Source organism: Dryobates pubescens, chromosome 17, assembly GCF_014839835.1.
Source record: "Dryobates pubescens isolate bDryPub1 chromosome 17, bDryPub1.pri, whole genome shotgun sequence".
Lineage (NCBI taxonomy): Eukaryota > Metazoa > Chordata > Aves > Piciformes > Picidae > Dryobates > Dryobates pubescens.
This window is the reverse complement of record NC_071628.1, coordinates 18179826-18199268: the sequence shown is the minus strand read 5'-3', so window position 1 is coordinate 18199268 and position 19443 is coordinate 18179826. Positions and strand designations below refer to the sequence as shown.

The 19443-nt window shown below is 39.8% G+C and overlaps 1 protein-coding gene across 3 annotated transcripts in view; it reads left to right on the top strand.

Annotated features, from left to right (window-relative positions):
• The window catches only part of RORA (RAR related orphan receptor A), a 361957-nt gene that overhangs the window by 308529 nt on the left and 33985 nt on the right, over positions 1 to 19443 (top strand). The gene's annotated exons all lie outside the window — the stretch shown is intronic.

Here is a 19443-nt window from a genome sequence, read left to right as displayed (position 1 = left end):
CTATAATATGGTTTATTCACTTCAAAATTTTAACTTGAAATTAAAATGTTCAAAGTAGTGCAGTTGTCTGGTTGGTACACCGACAGTGTATCTTTAGCTGACTTGGCGAGAGGCATCAGTAGCAATGCTGATTTTGTTGTGGAAACCTGAAACTCGGTGCAGGAAACTTGCTGTCTCCTTGCTGTCAGTGTTCCAAAACATTCTAATTTTCTTACGGTGTTTTCCCTCTCAACGACAGTGTTTATGCTTACAGAAGGGGAAAAGAGCCAAACAGAAAGGTCACAGTAAAGCGGAGATCTTTTGAATGGGAAAATCTCACTCCAAAGAATTTTTGCTCTTAAGATTGATTCAAAAGCCCTCACAAAAATGCTTCAAAATGGAAATTCTTTTCTATGTCTTGCACTGACATCTCTAGCATGCACTGGTGGTAAATCCGTACTTTATAACTTGTTATTCCTGCCAGCACTGATTAGTGTTTTGTCACAGAAGAAACTAACTTTGTAATTTAATCTGCCTTGGTATTGCCAGTATAAAATTGTATGTATGCACTCTGCATTCTGAAAAAATGTTTCAGAGGCTACCTCTGGCTCTGGAAGTCCCTGACCTGTAAACTGCTAGAGGCTGGCAGAGAGGTACCACTGCATGCTTGCATTGGCTTTTCACTATTTCCAATGCTTCTTCCCCTGGTTGCTGCCAGAGTCCAGGCACCAGCCCGAATTATCTAAAAGAAACTGAGGAAACGCATGCTTGACTGGGTAATCATACTTGTCATTAAATACAGTCATATTTATTAGCTAACACTTGTATAAGAGCTAACGCTTGTATTAATTTGCAATCCTTGGAAAACCTGATTTTTAATCAAGTTATGGTTCCAAAAGAGTAGCACATTTCTTGCGGAAATTCTGAAAACAAGTTACTAAAAAATCTGACTCATAAAGCAAGTGCCTCATGAAATTTGAATGTTTAGAAAGGAAAATGACTGGCAGCTCTTCTTGTAAGCACGCCAGTTGCAATGAAGTATAAAAGTTCAACATCAAAGAGCTCACTGCTTAGTCTGTGGCATATTTGTACATCAAAGAACAAATACAGGACAAAAGGAACTGTATAGAGATACAGTTCAGCCTTGCAGACAGGTCCCCATGGAATGCTCGAGAGAGCTGCTTTCATAATGTGAACATTATCTCTAGCACATCTTCATTTCTGATTTGGAGAATAGGTAAAAGTAAGAAAGAAAAGTAGGTTCTCAGAATCCAGTCTGGCCAAGATACTAGGTAAGAGCGTCTGAGCTTCTTTGGTGTTGGCAGTGCAGTTCTGTGTGCAGTGTGACTCAAGTGTATAAACATGGGTGACAGATGGGAAGTATGTATGCAACACTGCTGTTTCACTGGGTGGGGGAGGATGGACAAAAGGTACATAAAATGCATACATGAAAGCTAAATGTGTACTTCTGTATTAGCTTTTTTATATGTTGTTATGCCTGTGGTCAAATACTGTGTCATGTTCCCAAAGAGACTGTGGAGTCTGCATTCTTGGAGGTACTCAGACCTCAACAGGATGTAACCCTGAGCTGTAGTTGATGCTGCTTTGTGCAGGGGCTATACCAAGCAATCTCCAAAGATACCTTACAATATCAGCTCTTCTACGATTCTGTGTGAATAACACTTTTATAGTAAAGCAGCTGTCTACTTACATTTTTATTTATGACCCCTTTTAATACAAGACACAATTTGGCCAAAGATAGGATCAGCTCCAGCACAGCAAAAGCACACTGATTTTTATTTTTTTTTCTGCTTTTTGTGATCTGTTGTAGTGTGGAAGCTGGATGTATTTTTGATGATTTGGGTTTTTAGTAGTTTGTGGTTTGGTTTTGGTTTTTGATCCTGAATTCTCCCTCAAATTAATGAGAAAATTGGTGGGTGTCTGCCTTAGAGCTTAAGAAAAGTAATCCCAATTATCTGGAGCACATGTTCTCTTTCAGAGCAAGGCAGCATGAGAAATTGGTCCAGAAAATTGTTGGATTTCTGTTGACCAATTGGTGGTAGCATTGTGTTAAAGGCAGTGGAGACTTTGCTATTAATTTGAATGTGTCTATTTTAATATTAAAATGTAAAGTAGGTCACTTCAGTTCTTCAGATCCAGTCGTCTTCATCTCTGGTTTTTGTCTGTAAGTGCTGACTGCTTACATGGTACATAAAAATGTTAATAATAAAATCCAGACTAAATTTGAATTCTCCAAAGTTCAAGTGTGCTTGGATCAACGGTTTTAATACCAGTTTCATCTTTTATGGAGATAGTATTGTCAGCAGACTCTTATTTCTTCTATTGCAGAGCTAAAAATAGTTACAATCTCATGGAATCATTAAGAAATACAAAGGGTTTCTGTTAAAAACCCTAGGGAAACCTGATTAGGCATACTACTGTATAATTAATTGATGTGCTACTACACTTCGAGAAGCAATGCATCAGTAAACAGAAGTCAGAATGTAAAGGTCTAAGAAGAACTGCTGGGAATTGTGTAAAGACATCAAGGCCTGAAAAAAATAATTTGAGTACCTCATGAGAGCCCAGCAATTGTGTTTGTTGGAAGGACAGAATGTTCCCCAGAAAGCTAGCACTTCCAGAAGGCCAGGGGGATGTGTGAAGGCTCAGCCTTGTTCTTAGAACTTTCTTTTGCCAGTGAAACAGCTGTAAACCACAACAATATTCTGTACTACCTTCACATTGATGTTCTGACAGTTCCTTAGACTATATTTTGTGTTTCTAAAACAGCATCAGGTTTAGGGTTGCTACAATGTTTCTTCTGTTAATACTATGCTTTAAATGCATTCATTCTAATAATTAAGGTGTTGCTTGGGATATTAAGTGGGTCGCTGATTTATACCATTGTTTGTCTTGTTTGATTTGGGACCTAGAAATAATTTTCAGCAAGTAGTGTGTAATTACCTCTGGAAAAGTCGGGGTCTTCTGTAACATTCCTGTCGAGAGATGCAGTTAGTTGTGTGTGTAGAGATCGGAGTGGATGCAACGATACCTGGATGAATTACTGTTCTAGAAATATATTTTAAACTTGTATCCCCATCACAACAATGTTGCCTGCAGAAATAATTCCATCCTGGGATAGCATTACCTGGACCCTCATGCATCCCTGTGGCCAAAGAGGAAGAAGGAGCTATGACCATGAGCTTCTGGCATTTCAGAAATCTTCATTCCTGGCAATTTGAGGAAGCCATTACAGAGAAAACAGATTTATGCTTTTCGGTCTAGAGAAAAATATAACATAGTTATTTTTAAGGAGGTCCATTTCTGTATCTGTTGCCTCACCCTGTTGATGGGGAGAAATTAGCTGTACTTGAAGAGCTTTACTAAGTGGCTTTACCTGGATCTTGCAACATGCCCGAGTCCTCCTAGTAGCACTGCTCACTTCTACGCACAGGAACATTGGAAAGAGCTGAGGATGCTCAACATGCTGAAACCTAGCCTTTTCGCAGGAAATTACAATCACTGGTTGTAAATAGTGACTGCTGCTCTCAAGCAGATACAATGGCTGTATGCATACCCTGCTACGAGGTGTGTTTGTACTCTGCTGTTAAAAGAAGGTGGAGGTTTCCTCACTTGAGTATGTCAAGTCCTGACCTGCTAGCTGGCAGAGAGTGTGTTTGGAAGACACAAGAGCTTTATATTTTAGAAAGATGAATCAAATTAATTCTATTTGTATGCTAAATTGAAGGAACTTTTGACAAGAGTTTACTTTAAAAACATTTAAAACCCCAACAACTATCTCTTTAAAGACTCTCTTTTTCCCACCTTTAAAATACCTGAACTGTCAAGTTAATAGCTTGTTATTTTAGAGTGTGTGTATGTGCGTGCACAAGGAGAGTTGCCTGCAACTCATAAAATCAGAATCCCAAAATGAACTCTGCCAGTATGCTTGTTCCCCTTTCCCCCCCACCCCCCTGCACTGAATTGAGAAATTTCATAGGGAATTACCAGAAAAATAATGTGTGGTTGTGTAGCATTTCTTGGATTGTTGCCACATTGTTAGCGATTTGGTAACTGTGCTGAGTTCCAATTTTGTGTTGGCAGTGGGTGGGATCTATTCACACGTGAAGGAATACTTTGAATGGGCAACACACACACAGATGTCCAACTAGTCTCCTTGGAGCCTAAAGTTAAAAGTTCTAGGAGTATGTCCAAAGCTGGCATAAAGCTACCTATCTGACATGGGAAGCACTGCAGTGCTTGTGGCTGAGGCACTGCAGTGCAGTGGCTGAGGCATTATTTCTAAATTTGAGTAAGTTTTTATTAGCCAAGCATATTTTCATTGGTGAAAGTTACACAGTTTTTGAGGACTCTTATCTACTTCTCGTGTAAAAGCACCTTAATAATTGAAATTACATAGTGTGACTTCAAATGTAATCACCAAATACAATATGAGAACAGAATTAAATGTAATTATAATTCATTCCAGTTTCCAGAAAATGCTGTCAAAGTTGCATTAAGCTGGATACCAAAATTGTTATCTCTTCAGAAAATGCTCCAACTCTCCAAACATCTCAATAAAGTGTCTGTTTCACAAATAACTACTTCAATCCAGCTATCTAAGAGATTTATCCAAGGAGACAAAACCCAGATTGCTTGCTACTAATCTGGTGCTTTACAAACAAGATTGTAATTTTTATTCCCTTTCCTTTTTTCTCAGAAATTCAGGCAAATATCTAATGGGATGATGTCTTCAGTAAAAAGCAGTCTTGAGATTCATTTAGTTTTAAGTGCCTACTCATTTTTTCCTTCTGAAAACCACATCATGTCCCAAGATACTTGAATGTTCATAAATCATGTTAGTAGATTTGAAGAACTTATTCTAAACCTACCCTCTGGCAGACTTTTATGTTTCTTCTCAAAACTTGTTTCTTGTCCCAAAGACTACCTCAAGGAAGAAGTTGTCCTTTGGCTTACAGCAAGTGGCCATAGGGTTGGTGTAGCAGAGCCTGTTTGTATTTCCCTTCACATTTGTGGAGTTGCTTGCCTGCAGCAGACATGCTAGTGGTTCCTGTCACTGAATGCAGGCAGGCCGAGATACTTCTGTGCTATACCTTTTTGATAATATTGTGGAAGGGCTCTTCCCTTCTTTAATTTGGGCCAGTAAGGAAATGGGGTCTCTTAGTGAGGCTGGCTTATTACTTCTACTCTAAAGAATATTCTATTCAGAATGAGGTCAGGGTTTAGTATGGCCTGGAATAATAAAAAGCATTCTCATCCAAGAAAAAGTTGAATGCAAATACTGTGGTGTTTTTCAGGGAAAAGAGTAATAGAAGACAAGAAGTAACCAAAGGATTGTGCTCTTAAAGAGAAAATACCTGTAGCACTGAAGGAATGAAAACATGTATTTGTTTCCCTGTCTGGTAATGCCATTGCAGTAGTTCCAAGTACATTGTTCAGCTGAATTAAAGAACCCACCTAAATATTTTAAGTCATTGTTTGTTACCAATAACTGGCTTTCATCTTAGAGAGGGTAAACTAATTTGGTTACATAGTGTATCAGGCACTGCTGAATGTTGTGGGTGTTATTAGGTAACCAATTTATTAAATCTCAGGACATTGCATAGTTCTAGATAAGAAAAATAATCTCCAGTTTTGAAGGTGACTATCCAGTCTGGTGCTCTATAAGGATATCCTACTAGCATCTGAAATGGGGCTGTGCCCAGCAGCTGTGTGGTATGAAGGTGCTGGTGAAACTTCACCCTGCCCTCTACACAAGACAAAAAAACAAGCTTTGTGGCAAGAGTTAAGAGGAGCAAAGTGGGCTGGAATCCACAACAAAGCAGTGGGCACAGGATGTATCACTGGATGCTCTCTAGACTCCTGAACAGCCTGTGGCTGTCACAGTTACGCCTTTCATGTCCTTTCCAAATGATCTGATACTAAGCTGGTAAAAGGCTTAAATCTGTCAAAAGTTTGGACTGTAATAACCATCAGCTTGCAGCTGGCTGCCTGACCTGGGGTTTTCTTTGCTGCTGGGGCAGACTTTGCTTGACTCACCTGCTGCCTGTGTGAGCACAGCTAGTGTACCTTCTTCCCAGACACTGCTGGGACCTGCAGCTCTTCTCCATTATGCGGATGGCAGAGCTCTTCCTCTTTTTTGCCAGGGAAAAGGGTTCTTTGCACTTCAGTGTTTGGTTGAAGATTCCAGTTTTGCTTACTGGGTTCAGGAAGCTATCCATGTTTTCTTTTTGAGCTGAAAGGCACCTCAGAAAAACATCAGCAGTAGGCAGATCTCAGTAAATTCTCAGTCTTCATTTTCCTTTCTCTCTTAGTGACTGCTTTAAACAAATCTTCATTTAGTTTCATATAATGAAAACATTTTTTTGTGCAGTGATTCTGTCAGACAAAGTAAATTGACATGTCATGTAATGGCTTTGTGGTTTGCAGTTCTTTTTCCTCGTTTCAAGTTGATGCAGAAGGTGTATTTTGATGCTGTTACACTCAGATGGATGAAAAAAACTTCACTGACTTTTATCCAGGAGAGGGAAGCGAGTTGTTTTCTTTCAAGGGCTGTAGATCAATTGGTGTCTTACAGAAGTAATACCATGAAAGTGGGGAAGAACTCCTCTTTGATTCTCGAGTCTTTCTATTTCAGTTGGTACAATAATGGGCTTTTGAATTAAAGGTTTGTTAAAGCTTGTATCTGTTTCACAGTATTGACAGCTGAAGCAGACTTGCTGAGCCAAAGTTTATATGTTTATCCAAGCCTGTTAAAATCACAATTTATGTTGACTGTACTAATGTCTAAGCTTTAATACCACTTTTATAGAGAAGGATGCTCTTGGAATTTTCAGTGAAGTACATTTCTTTACAGTATGCCTTTGAGTTATGATTTATAACTGGATTCGTATGAATAAATGCTTTCAGCCAAATGCTGTTGAACTAATTCTATTTTGAAGTTACTAATTATATTTAGCTCATTGGGGGAAAAAAGGAGGGGAAGGCATAAACTAACCCTATATAACAGTGACGAGAATTGTTGTGTGAAAAGGCTCTTGGGCCCCTTAATCTATGAGAGTGAGCAGTTTGTTGGGTTGGTTGTTGGTTTTTTTAATCAAAGTGTAGCAGAAGCTAGATAATGCATTGCTACACTGCAAAGACAATCATTTTGAACAGACATTGATACACTTAATGCTTTTTGCTTTTATCATGTTAATGTCTTTGGCTTTGCAGTAAGATCTAGCTGTGCTGCAAGCCTACTAGTTTGTGCTTTTTGATAGTAAATCCGGTCAGATTGCTAAGTTTTCAAGGTAAATTTCTTCTGATGTATGTTCAGTTGAATAATTGGTTTGCTACATTCAAACAAAGTAAGAAAGGGATGTTACAGTTTAGACTTGTTGTATCATCTATATTATTTGGAGCTTACAATAATGTGCTAACCGATCATCAAAACTAGATGCAACTGAAAGACAGTGGATTTTAATGTCATTTTTGTGAGCCTGCTCATACACTTCAGTAATAGGATTCCTATTTGGTGTTTTCAGAAGTCTGAGAGAGAAGATGATAACCCTTATATTGCTGATGATAGTTCCCCAAAGACAAATTAGGAAATAAGACTGGAGAATGGCATTTCTGCCATTTCCACCTTTATCCTTCCATCTTGGCTATTCCATTTAGGTGTAAGAATTTTCCTGCTTGGAATTCACATCACCCTGTGATCGCATGGGGTGCACACAGAACTGTCATCTTGCTAAAGTGCTGTGTAATTGCCTGATCCTCTTGCCTTTGCTGTCTAGTTTCTCATTTCTTTCATTTCATTACTTTCATTTCTTCTCCTTCATGTTAACGTTCATCTCTAATTCACTTTCTTGTGTTCTTCTTTCACCCTCTTTTGAAAGCAAACTGCCAGTGCCTTATTTAATCTCTTTATCAGTGTAGTGAGGGCTAACAGCACGACTATACATTTTAGGCCCTTTATAGCCAGCTGTTACAGATCATCATGAAAGAAGGAAAGATAGAGCCCACTAGGACATCTCTGTGCTTTACCTTTCTAACACTGCATGCTCAGTTCTTCAAGAGATCTTTGTTCCTTTAGTAGCCTTCTGGAATAGTTCCAAGCACACCAGAGGGTTCTGACAACTGGAAGAAGCCATCTCTCCAGATGGGCTTTAGTTGTCTCTCCACCTACCAAAATTCATGTCTGTTTTGTGAAGCCGTGCTCCACCACCACCCCCAAAACATTTCTGACTTTGTTACCATCTTCTAGCAGTCTGTGCCAGGGATACCAGCAGATGCTCATTGGAATGCTCAAGAAACTTGGTTTGTTCTTGTTCATTATTTTACTTGGAGAAAAATTGCTGCTCTCAGATTTGTGGTGTTGCAGGAAAGAGATGTGGAATTGCCATGCCAAGCTGCTGCAGCATCTAAAACATAATTATAATTGTGTACCATGAGCTCCCTGAACATATGCAGGCTGTTCCACTCAGAGGTGTGATTAATAAATCAACCATAGGATAGATTTTAGGAAGGTGTCAATGAAACCTCTGCCATGCTTATAGATTGCCTAGTAAATCTGAATTTGTTAAAATGAGCCATCGTGAAGTAGGAGAGCTGCATGGAATTACTTGTAAACGAGTTGTTTTACAAAACACACCAGTTGTTGTCTACATCACATAGGAGGTGTACAAAACTGGAACTAGAGTGAAGTGAGCTGGTCACTAACCTTTGGAACGAAATAGTAGTTAGGAAAATGCCTCCTCCAGAAAAAAGGCATACAATTTCATGTTTCTGTTAAAGATGCTTGGAACCGGGCCCCCTTTTTTGCCTGCATTTATACATGCTAATTTCTGTTATGGTAGGTCCTCGTATAAAACTGATTCCTCACCTCTATTGTAGACTTAAATAAAATTGCTTGTATTTAAGCAATTTTCAAAACTGCTTTTTCTTCAAAAGGAGGACCTAATGCTGGTATGTTTGCTAACACAGGGAGCTATTAAACGTTTTTTCATGCCTATCAGGTTGCTTACAACAGTGGTCTCCAAACCTTCTTGAGATCAGGCACCCCTATCATTAAAAAATAGATACATTTCAGTATGCACCCCCTACATATGTATATTTATTTATAAATTATATGCATTACTACTGTATTAATACACATTATGAAACATGGCCAAAAGTAGACATTAAAAATTAATGAGAATAGATACGATGACCTTTGAGCTTCTGTGTAGTAAGGTGTACCTTTATACTGACTACCTATCTCTTCCTGTAAGAGTGAATGGAAGTTGAAGGGAGGGAGTTCCCATGGGAGGCTCGTGGGCTATGAAGTCTATGTAAAGCTGTGAAGTCTGATGAATCAACTAGATAATCCTCGTGCCTCAAACAGTTCTGGATTTTTGTGAACTCACTGCTGTTTCTCGACAACCTACTGGCTCATGGCAGCATGTATTTGTCTGTCGTTTATGAGGACCATAATTCACATTGGAAGATGCTTTCTCTTAAGTTATGTGCTTCATTGTGGTTTCCATTTCCAGCCCTTCCCTCTACCTTTGCCTAGCTCTGGCTTTTGGAAATGGACACAGCTGATTCTCAGCTAGCATTTAAAAATATTCCAGGTGGTGTAATTGGTGGAAACGTCTTGGAAATACATTGTGATTCTGTGCATATAACCCATGGTGTACCTAGGTTCAGAAGCAAAGGAATCTCCAGGTGCTGCTCAGAAACTACCGGTGTGTAGCATATTCTGCAAACTGCATCCTTCCTTCATACTTCTGTGCCCTTCTAATGGCTTTATCGTTTCTCTTCCACTGATCTGCCCCGTGAAATGCACACACCACCCAGCAGTTCATATTTAGTTTATTTAGTTCATATACACCAGGTCTCTCACGATTCAAAGCTCTATCAGAAGTCAAAGCATGAATACAGCTTCTCTTTCATTGCTAATTAAAGCTAAAAGGAGCATCTGCTTGCACAGTGATCAGACTATATGGAAATATGTTTCTTTGTCATTAGCTGGTATGTGAAACCTGAGCAGGCTGCTTATGGAAACCTGGCACAGTTTTTTAGGCTTGATCAGTGCTTTCCCAGAGCTTCACTGCTAATCAAATGAATGTTTCAATTAAAAAAATCCTTTGGCCTCTTTCCCTTTCCATACATTTCTCAGTTTCCAGATGAAGTCCAAGAAGAGCTGTGCCATTTGCTACCTGACACAGTTAACTGCTTTTGTATTGGTATCTTGCTTCAGTTGAATGCAGTGATTATGGAGTGCTTGTCTGTTGTATTTTGCACCTGAAATTACCAAAGATAAACTGAAAACACAAATAGAAGAGCTCAAATTTACTTGTAAAAACCTTTGAGACTCTTGTGTCCATATGTATGCTTGCTTCTTTCATGTTTTGTACTTACTTTACTAAGCACTCCAGGGTTCACAATGCCGTGAAGCAGAACAGTGGAACATTAATTGTGGGAGGAATATTGTCTAGAATCGCACCCTTGTTTTACTCAATTGTCTTTGCCATTCTGGAACAAAGAGGTAAGGGATGTGCATTTATTTGTTTGGCTGCAGCTCTATTAACACATTTGGGAAGAGTGCCCAGCAATAAATCATACGGTATGAGTCATTGCTTATTGCATGATGGGTCCTACCTCTTCGGGAGAGCTGCCCTCAGCCTTCCCCTCCCAGCTTGCCACCCTCCTGCAGGTCCACCACAGTTCTTGTGTATTAGGGCTAGGTTGGTGAAAGAGGAGAATCATTTCCCCACTGAACCAGATGGTAGGAGCTGCTGCTGCTTTTTCACTGCTTTCTCAGAGAATAACCTTGCTTAGTTTATTTCTCTTCTCCAGCAATTTGAAAAACTGTGGGAATGTATTTAAGATGGATACCACCTAGGAGTGGCAAGCCCTGTACCTTGCCCCTGCTTTTCCAGGGTAACATCCGATTTTGGAGGATCACTAACATCAGATACAGGGCTAGTAATCCTTCATTTGCATGGGTTCCATTAAACTGCTCTCTTCTTTTGGGGGAAGATTTTAAATTTGAAGGGCAAAGATGAAAATTACAACAGTTTGGTAAGGCCTTTTCTCAAAGTGCTCTCTCTCAGGTAATCAGACATAAGAGCTTTGTCTGCCCTATTCTGGATTATGACTGTAGTTACTGTCTGAAATAGGTATTTGGCTCTTCTCTGCTGCCTCTATGTGCAATGTAAAAGTATATTGGTCAAAAAATTCCGGTTTGAAAGGTTGGTATTGTTGGCTTAATGGGAGGACTCAGAGCTGTGCCATCTCTCGCAAAATACTACTTCATTGCCTTAATAGTTTGGGTGGTCAAATTTAGCAGTGACAGGTCTAGGCTCTTATGGCAAGGAGCACTTCTCCCCACCTCAACATAAAAAAAGTGATTCCAAATATTTTAAAGTTGCAGTATTGTAAATGTTGTATTTCCTCTGGTAAAACATGCATTCATTTCTCTGTAAAGATGAAAAGCTATGTTTGATGGGACTAAGATACTAAGCAGGCTGAAACTCCACTGAAGCATAGTGATGGCAAAGTTCCCACCATGGGACTGTCTGAAGGCACGAGGGAAGCCCTGGTCACATTTTGAGCTCTGTATTGTCTGGTTTGGGGTGTGTGACGGAACAGACAGCCCCTCCTCCCTTATGTAACACTGCACGCAACGTGGAGTTGAGTATATGTTTTAGAAGAGTAATGGTGTTGACTAGTCGGTCATGAAATCATAGGCAATTAATTCTTTTAAATAAACTTAATAACAATTTTTGTGTATAATGACTTCCAATGCCATTAGTGTTGCAACAGAGCTTTTGATGGATTAATTACATCACCTGTGAGCAAACAAGACGAAGATGAAGTTCACTTGAGCTTTGACTGAGAGACTCCAAAATTACAGTTTGTTACCTGCGTGCTAAGGAGTGTCATCAGCTGCTCTTACTCTCGGCTGTTTGTCTTGTAGGAAGACAGTAATGCTGTCACATTTGCAATAAGGCAAGTGAATTCACTGGTGTGCAGCAACGTTGACAACTCCATTTTCCAGTACTGGATTATGATCTCAAAAATCAGTCAAGTAATTATTTAATTCCTGTTATCAGTAAGCTGGTGTGTTTCAAAGAAAATTAAGTATTTGGTATGTGGGCTAGGTGGTAACTTAGGACAGAAGTTCAGCTCTTGTCTGAAGGCTCCCGCTTGTACAGTTGCATTTCAGTGGCTCCTGGAAAATGTGATTGCAGATTTAATAAAACCTTTAGATTGTGTCTTTCAGTATGGACTGTTTGAACTGATGTGTGTTTGAAAATGAGATAAGCTTAAAAGGTTTGATACTTCTAAGTAAATCTTATGTTCATGAAGATGCTAGATTCATCAAGTTTTGTCCTGTAGCATGATTGATGGTTTAGTCTCTTCTTGTTTTGGTCTTCTGTCAGTGTAGGCAGAACAAGAGTCGGTAATGCTCAGTCCTCTTTCTAGTCTTTTTCCTCTCATCCCAGTATGAAAACTGTTTTCATTTCAAAACACATTTAATGTGTTTTGTACTTAGATATTGTACTAGTGTATGAACACTAGAAATTTAACTTACTTCTGGAGTTTATTGCACATTCTAAGCTTAAGCTTGTCCATTGTTACATTCTATTCCAGGCTTACCAAACATTTCAGGATTTCTCCAGAAATGGTTTGCCAAGGTACCACATACAAATTTTGCTTAACACTGGTTGTGGCATTTCATTCCAAATAAAATTAAATGTAGGAGATGCCCTACGTTGTATATTACCAAGAAGTACACATGCTTCAAAAAATAACTGTGTGGGATTCAGTAAACTCTGTTTTCTGGAATCACACACAGATTCTATCATCACTTATGGAATGCACTCTTTCCCTGGGCCAGGGCTGCCAGACAGAGCCCTCTGACAATCTTTTTATCTATAGGACTGTCTGTAATGTTAATTAGTGAACTCTGAAAAAAACAGCTTCCACAAGTTAATGTATGCATAAAACATCATCGAGGGATGTGTTTTACCTGTTTCACAAGTAGGGGACTGAAATACAGCATAAGAGACTTGGCTTGGGCCACACAAGAAGCTTGTGTCATAGCCAGGAATCAACAGATTCACATTTTATTGCCTAACCACAAGACTTCAGAAAACAAAAACTTGAACAAAAGCAGATGCAGCACTGAGGATTTGAGTCTTGAGTACAGTTTACAGGGTGCTTAACTCTGCCCATAGAACTGGAAGGGTCTGCTTTGGAAGGCAAATAATGCTTAAGCATTCCTAGCAATTTCTTTGCAAAGTGCCAGTCTGGCTGCGGAGATTTCAGCCTGCCTTGTATTTCAGTGGCTTCAGTGCAAATCCAGACAGTGCAGGATGCACACTTTCTACTGGCAATATTTTATTCTTGTTTTTTTAACGCACTGGTACAGCCTTGTAGTACTGATTACTTAGGGCCAATCCCCTGGCCCAGAGGACTGAGGAAAGGGAATTTCAGTGTTATCCCTTTCAGGAATTTCTAAAATAATCAGCTCAATGTCTCAAAATTGTAAGGCAGGAGCTAAAATCCTGAGGCTGGTATTTCACCCTTAAAGCTTTCTTTGACAGATTCTTATTTTCCCTATGTTTTTTGAGTATGTGCTCTGTAATCTAGCAATGGCATAATAAGCTCTTCAGGCACAATAAACTCAGTGAGACTTGAAACACTGTTTACTTATTTAGGTATTTGTGCAGCTTCTATTGATGTATAGAATCTTAATGTTCTACAGGTATAAACTGAATTACAGAAAGGCATGTGCCCAGCTTTGTGAAGCTATTTAATCTTTTAACTCCTGCTGTTTTCAGTGAGACTTGCACATCTGTTGGAAGTTCAACACACATTACTCTCATAGTTAACGTGACTTGCCCTGGCTTTCACACAGTTCTTAAGACAGCACAGGGACTTGAAGTCAGATCTTCTCAATCCCATAGTAGTGAACCTGCATTAGCAGGTATTCCTCTGAAAGCAGGCAAGAACAGTCAGGCCAGAAGGAAAGGATGGATTTTAACTGATGAAAACAAGCTGTTGGAACAACTTCTAGAATGAGAGTGTGTTTTCTATTGCTTTATAACTCCATGTGCATAACAATGGCACTTTTTAAAGTGCCTTCTGGTATCACTGGTGTGTATGAGCATCTTACAAAACCTGCAGGGTGATAATTCCATTGTTCCTATCACACAGGTGGTGAGATTTGGTTATAGTCTTACCTGCCGCCTTTCAGTTTCTGTAAACTTTTCTTAAACTGACCCCATGATTCTAATGCTGGAAGCAGTGTGGTTTACAGAATCCTGTCGTATTTTGTGTCATGAAGTTGTATCTTGGAGTCAGAAAGTTTTGGAATTGGGAACATAAGGAAAGAGTATGAAATACATTCTCTCCCTAAAAGTTATACAGCTAGATTAATATATTGGTCAACCATCCTTCCACAGTGCAATTATTTTTGCACATACAGAAGATGCCTCCCTGTAAATTCCTTGTGACATAAGGTTTCTGAATAAAATTAGGTCATAGCTATTTAATTGTAAAGGTGTCCACCCACGAGGGAGCTACAGAGAGCTCTTTCAATTCCTTGCAATCAAGTAAGTAGCAGTTACTCTCCTTTATCCTCTAAGGAAATAGTCCACCAAAAATAATACGTTGATTCCTTAGCCCCTCCCTGTCACTAATCACTCAGCTCTTGTAGCTACGTACTGACTTGGCTCTCAGCACCAGAGCGTCCAAGTACCTCAGTCATTAATTTTCAACTTACAACACTGGTGATGTAAGAAAGTGTTGTCCTTATTTCACAGCTGAGGAATTGACACATCAAATAAATGGCTTGCTTAGTTTCATAGCAATACTGGACATAGAAACCAATGACTTACTCATGAACTATTCTGTTTCTTGGAAAACCAACCCTGTGTTCCTTGTTCCTCTGCCTGCTACCCCAGATATCTCCTCTTAGACTGTTCAGTTCTGTGAGTATTTTAACCTCTCATAAGTTGGCATTGCCAAACAAATGCACCCTTCCCTTGTGCAAGCACAAGCAGCATCTCTGCATTCATGGGAAATAAAGCCAGGAAATTGATGCAAGGTAAAATTAATCCCCCTAAGAACAGTTTCAACCGGAGCTGTTCCCTCATTTGACACTCACAATACAGCTGTACAGGCACCAGGAGGAGGAGAGGCCAGATCCATACACTGCTGGGAGATTTCTGCTGACTAAAATGCTTGTGGAGTTGTGGGGTCAAGTTCATCAAAACTTTTAACTCAAATCACTTCTAGTGTCTTTCTTTTAAGTGCAGACTGCATGCTTTGAGTTTTCCCTGTGTCCCTAGAACCCACCCTAAGCATGGTGACAGGGCAGCTGAGAAGTTCAGGCCACCAGGGAAGCTACAGACTAGCTCATACTGTATTGACTCCCCTGCACTGCAGATTTTTCTTGTGTGGCTGCTTGACTCCATATAAGCTTTAACTCTTTGAAATTAAACTGTTTCTGAGGAGCTACAAATGCAGCCAGAGTACAGCACTTCTACCAGAGTAAGTATGCTTGTAAAGGCAATCACATAATTTAGTGTTATAACTTACTTGATAGGGTGCTTGGTTGCGTGGTTTAGTTGATTAGGTAGGTTGGATAATAGGTGGGACACGATGATCTTGAAGGTCTCTTCCAACCTGGTCTATTCTATTCTATCTCAGCTTACACCACTTTGCCGTTCTGCCTTGAGTGGTTCCACAGAAGACAAGGCAAAGTGGAATTGTGTGTGTGGTTTTTAGTCTGTAGCTCAAGTACTATCCCCAAGAGGTTTCAGCTGTGACTTCCACACCAGTCATACATGTGGAGAGAACTCCCTGTTTTGCTGATCCCTTTTCTCAAAAGCAGCATTTGCAGAGTTTCCAAATTCCTGTGCTGCGGCGTGCTTTCATCTTCCAAAACAGAGTACGTATTGGATCCTGCTGCTTCGCATGGAGGACTGCAACACAGGAGGACCTGTACATGTGGGAGGATGCTCCCATTCTGACTACATCTGAAGTCTGGAAAACTTTTAAGCAGGGACCTCAGCATGGTGACAGCTTGGTTGTCGATGATCTAAGGCAGGAAGAGGTTCCCAATGACATTGAGAAGTAGACCGAAAGGAGGAGTTGTCATACTTAAGAAACTGCTACAAAAATTAACAACACTTTTTTTTTTTTAATGACTGCTGTTGCCATTTTTTTTCAGAGAAACAGTAGCTTTTCACCTGAACTGTTCTGTGATGCCCCGAACATCTTTCCTGCTCTCTTTTCCTGCCTCTCCACTGTTCTACTGTTCTGCCCTTTTTTTTTTTCTTTTTTTCTCTTCTGGCTGGTGCATGAGGCCTGGCTCAAGGACTCAAGATTGCGGCATAAATCGCCTTGGTTTTCCTTCTCCACTGAATACAGATCATAATAGTACAGCGTAGCCACTTTGTGTAGTATGAACCTAACAAAACCCAGATTTTAACGTAGTCACTAGTTCCTTTGAAGGAGGGAGTTGTGATCTAGACTAGACATTGGTAGGAACATACCAAATAATTACAGGCTTCCTAAAGTAGTACAGCATGAGTAATTGCAGGTTTAAAAATGTTATTATGAGGAGTAGTTTATACCGAAACTCCATCCTGCTCTTTGAAACCAGAATCCGTAACTCTCATTGTGCCACAGCAAATGCTTGTCTTTCTCCACATAAGAATGTAGACTTGCTTTATTGTACAGCAAATGTTCTGTGGTACATTATTTAAATTAGCATATAATAGAAACCTAATTGCCCACTAGGGCCCAAAGCTTTAGCTGGTGGAGATCAATGTGCTTCTACTGAATGCAGTGTAGCAATGTTGATTTTCACCCCTTGAGGATCTGGCTCAGCAGCTTGTTTCTATTCCAGGCATTGTTAAAAGAGATAGTGTGTTTAGAATATTAAACCATGGCATTGTCAGAGATAGTCAACTCAATTTATGTGCAAGTGAAGAGAAATAAAGCAGTAAAACCATTATTTTTATCTGAGGATTTCAATTTGCGCCGTCGATTATTCGTATTGACTGATCTGGTACAAGAGGGAAATCATGAGCGTGGGGTCATCTTGTTGTGGTTTTAATTTCCTACGTCTGTAGTTATCTAATCCTCTCAGTGTGAGCAAGCGTGATTAGTATTTATTTCTATTCTGTGTGCCAGTGCCCTGGGCCAGGTTCTGTGCTAAATCCAAAGTGACTCTCCTACTTAATTGGCATTAACTTGTACTGCAGTATTATAAATAAAAACTTGTACTTTCTGTGTAAAACACCCACAGCTCCCCAAACGGATTCTTCTACACGGATGGTCTGCCCTGATGTTAAGGCTCATGATACGTCTGATTGTGTTTCTTAGTTGATTTGAAACTTTTGCTAGCGATGCTTTCTGAGTAATAGTCTGGGAAACACAGATTTGGAAGGAATTTGGCTGGTTGTTAACCATTGAGATGCTACCAGGAGTGTGCTTACAACTGTACTACTGGTTAATAAATTGCTACAGAAAGAACAACAGCTGTCTCTCTCTCTCTGGAGAGTCGAGTACCAAACCGAACAATAATTCTTCACTTTGTCAAATGGTTTTTACAATCATTTGGAATGCTTGCTTAGAGAAGCTTATTTTGTTTAATGAATGCTCCATTCAGGAGCAGGGAAACTTCAGGGCTGAGCTGAGCCAGCAGTTGTTCTTTGTGGAGTTTGTTTCCTCTCCTTTCTCTTCCAGACCTCTGGCTGCTCCCCCACTTATCTCTGCTTCCATTTGTCTCCTGGGAGCTTTGGATAATCAAAATTACACTGCAAGTATTCTGTGAGTAGGAATGGGGGAGTTCTGGGTCTTCATCAAGGGCATGCTCACTGTGTGAAGCCCTTTAAAATAGTGTCGAGTTGAAAGTGTACAGATTTGGAGTTGCCTCACATTCATACCTATTTTCTGATGCGTGCAGACACAAGCATGGAAAGAATCATCCAGAATAATGGTCAAAAACCATCTTGAAAGGGTCGAGAGATTGTCATTCACAGTAGGTTATTACATGTCTTTACTCAGCTCTGGTTACAAGGTTGTTTTCTTCTCCTGACAAAGTGATGAAGCTTAGCTCATTAAATGGTTTGGATTGTCTTTGGTAACATGATTGCAATAATACATGTGCTGTTTTTCTTACTTTCTTCTCACTTTTATCAAGCCTTCTTTATTTCAGGATACACAAATCCAATACCTTCAGTACTTGCTAGCTTTTACCCTTTTTTAGGTGATTTGACATTTAGAACCTAGTGTTAACCATATGAAGCAAGTTAGATTTTCCCTATTCATCTGTCAAATGCATTTAGCAATAGTTGATTCAGTCATTTTATTCTGCAATCTCTGGTTTGTACTTGTATTCCACCCAGTGCAAGTATTCTGCTTGGTTTTGCGAGACAGAAGATCATCTTCTCCTTATGGTACTGTCAGACCTGTTTGAAAAGATGTCACTGTTCTCTGTGTTTTTTGGTGGCAATTTTGCAATTTTGTGATTTTTATAAACAAAGTATTGAGGCATATGTCTGGATGTTGATGGTAAGTCAGCTCATCATTAATCACTTTGTTTTCAGTACTGCATTTTTCGTCTTCTGCATAGGCATATTTTCACTTTAAAACATGGACACACATTGAGCACATGTGGCCAGAGACTTAGGTAACATGAGCCACCTCCTGTTGAAGTAAGGAAGCATCTTAGAACCAGGTGCCCAAGACCAGCATTGTGTTATCTTCACTGGAAAGAGAACAAACATTATTTTTTTGAGTGTGATGGCCAAATGGCACAACACCAAACACAATAGTTTCTTCTTTTCCTTGAGTAATAAATCGTGTTAGATAATTTGTGATGCAAACTGCTGTTATTTCTAGACCCTCTGATGGCATAGCAGATTTGCTTGCCTCAATAGGCTAGACGAAAAGCTGAACCAACTTTGAGAACAGCAACATACATTGGTAGCTACACTGCAATAGATCAGCTGATGTTTCTTTGCTCAGATCATTTTGCTCCCCAGTGGGGTCAGAGTGGTACAGTTCTTATGCGTTGTGCTTTTTGCCTTTTTTGTTAGGAAGAAGCAGGATTGTGAAGATAATGAGTGAAGGCACTGGAGCATTCATGGCTATAATTTCTAAGAGCTGGAGATAAATAAGCAGGCAAAGTTGAAGACTTATCAGGGTGGGGGTATTAGCATTTTGAATACTCTCTGCACAGATGCAGTTATCACTTAATTGACTTTACCTTAGTGAACAGTGGAAAATCACTTTGCAGCCATAAAGGCAAAACTTCTGCACATAGTCTGCAGTAGTCCTGTTCTGCTGCACAAGAAACTGAGGCTGTTATACTACTGATGCTACAGCAGGGAAGGAGAAAGCCTGCCTCAGATCTGCTGCTGCACAGGCTTTGGGTGTGACAGACAGGCC